Here is a 5,955-nt window from a genome sequence, read left to right as displayed (position 1 = left end):
CCTCTGCGATACAGAGTGGTCAGCACAGATGAGGCTAAGACCCTTCCCAGCTCAAGATGAGAACAGGAGATAGAGAAGGGAGAACTATGGGATAATTCAAAATAATGAAATTACATCTTAAACTCAGTTTGAGGAGTTATTTAAGGGCATGTTCTTCTCTTCCGTGTGTTTCTGGATGATTTATACCTTCGGGGGAAATGTAATTGCATCTTCCAGATGAAAGCTACTGAAAAAAGTGCTTATAAAGAAGATTTTAGGTATATGACAGTTACGGCTTGCATGCTTCCACAATCTGTTCTTTCTGAGAAAGCAAGCAAGCAAGCATCTCGTCCGTGGGCCCCGCACTCAGTTCTAGCAGAGGCAGCCCGAGGTGGAGAAGAAATGCAATGACGATCGGTCCCCATTTATCCTATGGCTGTGAGTCCGTTCGATCATAGTGAAGATTGCAGGGAGGGACATCCATCCCAGGGGGCAGGGGGATGAGCAGGCCAATTTAACATCACACCGAAGCAAAACACCATTAATCTAGGCATGGAATGAATCAACATTAGCTCTCCTGAGAGCCGGGAAAAGGGGGAAAGTCTCAAAGCAGGACCTTTTAAAGCAGCAGGCATGGCGTAGGCTTTAAGCAAACTGCAGGTTTTGTTAGAAATACTTTGGTCCTCTTTTAATAGTTAACCTGACCCCAGCCCAGGAATCCAAGATACTGAGCCGTCTATTGTGCACCTGGACAAAACTTTCAAAACCGTAATTACTTATAATCTTGGTTTCAGCAATAATCTCAGCTATGCTGGTAAACCTTCCTCTTTCACTGCCCCCCGAAGCTCCACGCCAACATTTATATCTTATCTCCAGCAGGAGACTCTGTTTTTTATGATTTTAAAACATAGCTTGAAAATGTCTCCATCTTATCTCGGAGCAGAAGTGGTGTCACTTGCCAGCCCAAATATTCTAGTCAGAGTTTTCCCCTCTCACTCAGCTGCCCGGCTACTTCTTTCAGCCCAGCCAGACTCCTGCTGAGATAAAAATGGACTCATTTAGGTCAATGATTAAATTGAAAGTTATAATATTACTAATTAAGTTTGAGCAAAGAGAGAACCAAAAAAAAAAAAAAAACCCAAACAAACAAGCAGATTCTTGAGTCACCGCAGTACCTGTCCTCGCAAATAGCAGTCCCCCCGCCACCCGAAAGCAGAAAATCTCATGAAAGCATTTGAGAAAGCCTCCCCCATGCCTTGTCACTAGGGTCTCCGCTTTCAAACTCAGAACAACCGCTTATTGTCTCCTAAGCACATTTTTTTTTCCCTCCGAGCCTGTGTGCTCATTGGACTGTGGAAAGAACCTTCCAGAGTCAAGCGCATTTCCTGAGACTGCCAGCCTGGAAGGAGCTGGGGAAGAAGGTGGGTGCCGGGTGAAGAAACTGAGATCACATTGAGAAGGATTCCTAATGCGTGGAACTCAGGAGTGGTGAAGTCAGGTGCCGCCCCCGGAGATAAAACTAGCCACGAAGGTAAGGCGCGGTGTAGGGGCTGGGCTAGCATTCAGGTAGGAAAGCCCCTCACTGCAGATGTCAAGCCTTGCCTCGCTGCACTTCTTCAAAGCCCATGCCCTGGGCACCTCTCTGGCCTCACCTTAGTCCCAGCCCTGGATCCTCAGCTGCCCAGGGACCAAGGACAGCAGGAACAGGTTCCAGTCTCCCGACATGGCTTGTCTAAAAGAAGACTTGGGGCAGGGGTGGGGGGGTGGAGGGTGCATCGCAGCAAGCCCAGGCCTGTCTGCCTGAGTTGGCGATAAACTAGTTCTCACACTTGGACCAGCCACGTCCTCCAACCCATCCCGCAATCACCCAACACCTTCCTGCTGATTCCCTCCCCAAGTGGCCTGGAGAGAAGAGCTGGGGCTCCCGCCCAGACCCGCCTCCAGGAGGCTCCCCAGCCGTAGACACAGTGTGCCCGCTTCTCCGTGCTTTAGAAGGCCCATTATCCCCCGCGATGATGAGCTGATAGTTCTCAAGTAATTAAACAACGCCAGGAGTCTTTTACACAATCCTCTAATTACCAGTCTAACCACCAGAATTACACCCTCCGAGGCCGAGCTGATGCTACTGTAGACTTGTGGGAGCTACAGACTATGGGAGAAAGATCCCAGGAGAACAGCTCGTCTGGGGTCATGATGCGTGAGCGGGCGCAGCTCCCCAGCAAGGAGCCACAGTCAGGCCAGCAGCTCGGGGGTCCGACCCAGCCCCCAAGCCCAGAGCCTCTGGCGAAAATCCAGACTGGCAGCGATGTTTTGTTCTGTGTTGTGTTTTTAAGAGAAGTTTTAACTTGACAGAAGAATGATCAGAAAGTACGGAGTTCCATAAAACCACTGACTCTCCCTCTTCATTTCCCCCCATTATTAATATCTCGCGTTAATGGGTTCATTTGTTATAACTGATGCACTGATACTGACACATGATTAACTAAAGTCAGCGTTCACGTTAGGGCTCACTCTTGGTGTTGTATATGGCTAATGTGTCATGACCTCTATCCACCATAAGAGAATCATGCAGAATAGTTTTAGCACCCTAAAAATCCCGTCTTCCACCTACTCATCCCTCCCTCCCCTCACACCAACAGGGATATTTCTTGATCCCAAATTTACTAGAGAAATGTGTATAATTTTCTTTATTTTTCCTTGAAAATAAACGCTGGTGATTCATTCAGGTCATAGGATCGGCATAAAGCTGAGCAGGCAAATTCTCGTGAAGACCCCTCAAGGATGCACCGTACCCCCCATGTCCCCTCTGCAGCGTGGACAATGTGGGCTACTCGCTGGACCAGAGTAGCCGCTCTCCAGGAGCTCAGCGGCAGAACCAAGCTCAAGGGCTGCCCACATTCTAACCCCCTTGCTACCCAACAGCAGATGGGAACGCAAGAGGTCCAGACTGTGAAGACGTTAGTACCCAGAGACGGTGAGAATGCCGGCAAGACAGGCCTGCCCAACTTAGAGCAGTGGTTCTCAAAGTATTGCCCAGGCTCCTCTGGGGTTCCCTGAGACCTTTCCAGGGGCTCGAGGGTACAAAATGATTTCCCTAACAACACTCAGAAGTTATTTGCCTTCTTCACTCTCATTGTCTCAGGAGTGTATGGAGTTTTCCAGGGGCTCTGCGATTTGTGGTATCGTGACAGATCAAGGCATAAGCAGATGCGAGAATGCAGTTGTCTTCAGCGAAGGCAGGTAATAAAGAGCTATATGCAATGTTAAATAATGTCACTTTTCACTATCTCCCTTTTTTGGAAAACATCGTTCATTTTCACTTTAAAAGTTACATGTGTTACATGTGACAGGTTTATTATTGCTGTTTAACGTGAAATAAATACCTTTGTGTCTTTCTCAGTTTTAATCTCTAATATGATAAATACTGATAGCTGTACCCCATGCCAACAAGAGCTTTTGGGGAATCCTCAATTTTTAACAGAGTATAGGAGTCCTGAGTGAAATAAGTCAGAGAAAGACAAATGCCAGATGATTTCACTCCTACGTGGGATTGAGGCAACAAAACACATGAACATAGGGGAAGGGAAGGAAAAGTAAAATGAGATAAAACCCGAGAGGGAGGCAAACCGTAAGAGACTCTTAATGATAGAGAACAAAGGAGGGCAGGGGGAGGGGAGATGGGTGAAGGATGGGCTAAACGGGGCAGATGGGCTTTAAGGAGAGCCCTTGCTGTGATGAGCACAGGGTATTGCAGGTCAGTGATGAATCCCTCAACTCTACTCCTGAAACCAACACTATGCTGTATGTTAACTAACTTGAATTTTTTTTTTTTAAGATTTTATTTATTTATGTGACAGAGAGACAGCCAGCGAGAGAGACAACACAGCAGGGGAGTGAGAGAGGAAGAAGCAGGCTCCCAGCGGAGGAGCCCGATGTGGGACTCGATCCCGGAACGCCGGGATCACTCCCTGAGCTGAAGGCAGACGCTTTAAAGACTGCGCTACCCAGGCGCCCCAACTAACTTGAATTTAAATAAAAACTTGGAAGAAAAAAAGAGAGAGAAAGAGCGCGAGTATAGGAATCCTGAGATCGGAGTTTGAGAACCCCTGACTTACAGTGAAGGATTTAGAGTCAGACAGACCTGGGCTGAAAACCCAGTTCTGCCATTTGGACGAGTTATTTACCCCCCACCCATCCACTCCCCTCACCCCACCCCATCCCCCACGAGAGCCTTGGCTGCTTTATCTGTAAATGGTGATGCTAATGTTTTGCGTCATGGGGAGGTTGCAAAGATTAACGACCTGACTCATGAAGGAGCACCCTGCCTGGTCCCTGGCATAGATGAGACCAGCAACAGGCAGTGAGAGATGGAGGAGGAAGAAGTTTAAAACTTCATGCCCACTGTCAGAATGTACACACCGTGGGGCTGTTCACGTACCATTCACGCGGGGCGTGAAACATAACCAAATGGGCCCTCTCCCCCTCTGTGTGCTACCAGCACAGGCAGGCTGAAGCTGGGGGGCCTCGAGGGACAGGGGCTTAAAGAGCCAAAGGAAGGATATTCCTCTTCTGCTCTCACGGGGCAATAGCATGATGAAGGCTTGGAAGGAGAGGTGAGTAGAGCCACTCTGGGGGACGTTGAGCAGACCTGTCAGCCCGCTGCTGCACACGCCCGGGCACATCCTTGCACACGTGTCCACACTGATTGAGGTGATGGGCACGAAAGTGGTCACATCCAAAATCAAGCTTCTCGCACCATCGTACCATACTCCACAGGAACTTCGTGCAACACAGCCTCGTGAACACACGGTTAGTAACCCCCTCTCTGTCTTTTCAACCCTGTCTGCTCATCCAAATCCCTGGTCCCACCCAGAGACCTGGATTCAACAGGCCCAAGGCAGACCCAGGCTTCTGTGTTTTTATACACGCTCTCGATGTGGGACCAGAGGGGAGCCCTGCAGGGCATTCTTGGCAGGCCCCCAAGCAAGACCTGAGAGTTTCTGCTTTGGGAACGTATCGGTGACATCACTGGAAAGACGAGGCATCGAGAGAGGTGGCCACGCCACTCTGCTCTGCGTGCAGAAGGCCACGGCCACAGAAAGCAAGACTGGCAAGAAAAAATCATAGGAAGCGAGAGAGAGAAGACAGGGCTGTGCACTGAGGTATCCCAGGGATCTCAGCAGGAACGAGATGACACTCTTAAGATAGGATCATTCCAGAAGGGCTGTGCACAGGTGGCATGAGCGGAACACCAGAGATGGTGCAGGAACATGGCGACAGCACCCCTTTCCATCCCCAGGTGCGATTACTGTACCCCAGGGGACCCTCATGGGATGAGGCCACTTGGAGAGGAGCAGGAACCTGGGGTCAAGTGGCAATGCCAGCCGAGGTGACCTCACAAGGAGGTAGCTAAGGATATAAGTAGAGGAAATAAAGATCCCAAATTCTTTCTTCCCTTCCTCTGGTCCCAAACTCAATGGAAGCCAATGGCCTAGCTGTGTATCCATACATGTCAGCCTCTGGGGCAGAAACAGGTGGACGGGGGGAGTGGTTCCTGGGGAACAAATGGGAGACGGCAGCCCATCTCCAAAGGTCAGAGAAGGATTCTGAGCAATTTTTACATGTTTGTCTGGCGCCGGAGGAGGTGATGTGCTCTTGTCCACACTGAAAGGGCTTTCAGCAAACCCTGGTCACAGCCCATGAGTGCGGAACGTGCAAGACTCGCCAGCCTGCACTGGCACCTGGGGCCCCCACAGCCCCAACCAAGTAGAAATTGTCATGTGTGGACACTGAGGCTCTGAGAAATTAAACAGTCTGCCTGAAAATGCAGAGCCAGACAGGCCCCAGGCGGGATTCAAACCCAGGTTTGTACACGGAGAACTTGGCTCTGTCCATTCTGTCACCTGCCTCCTCCCAGAAGGGAAGATGTGTGAGTGTGGAATAAGGAGAATTTTCCTCGGGCACCGCATCCTAAAG

At 49.7% G+C, this 5,955-nt stretch overlaps 1 long non-coding RNA gene across 1 annotated transcript; it reads left to right on the top strand.

Annotated features, from left to right (window-relative positions):
• The first annotated feature begins 1,185 nt into the window (after positions 1-1,185).
• Positions 1,186-4,267, top strand: LOC130543028 (uncharacterized). The gene is made up of 4 exons (XR_008958034.1): positions 1,186-1,510; positions 2,706-2,953; positions 3,122-3,219; positions 3,815-4,267. It is a non-coding gene; the product is annotated as an uncharacterized LOC130543028 (long non-coding RNA).
• Positions 4,268-5,955: the final 1,688 nt, after the last annotated feature.

This window comes from Ursus arctos, unplaced genomic scaffold (genome assembly GCF_023065955.2).
Source record: "Ursus arctos isolate Adak ecotype North America unplaced genomic scaffold, UrsArc2.0 scaffold_7, whole genome shotgun sequence".
Taxonomy (NCBI): Eukaryota; Metazoa; Chordata; class Mammalia; order Carnivora; family Ursidae; genus Ursus; species Ursus arctos.
The sequence above is the reverse complement of the archived record's forward strand: the minus strand, read 5'-3'. Positions and strand labels throughout refer to the sequence as shown.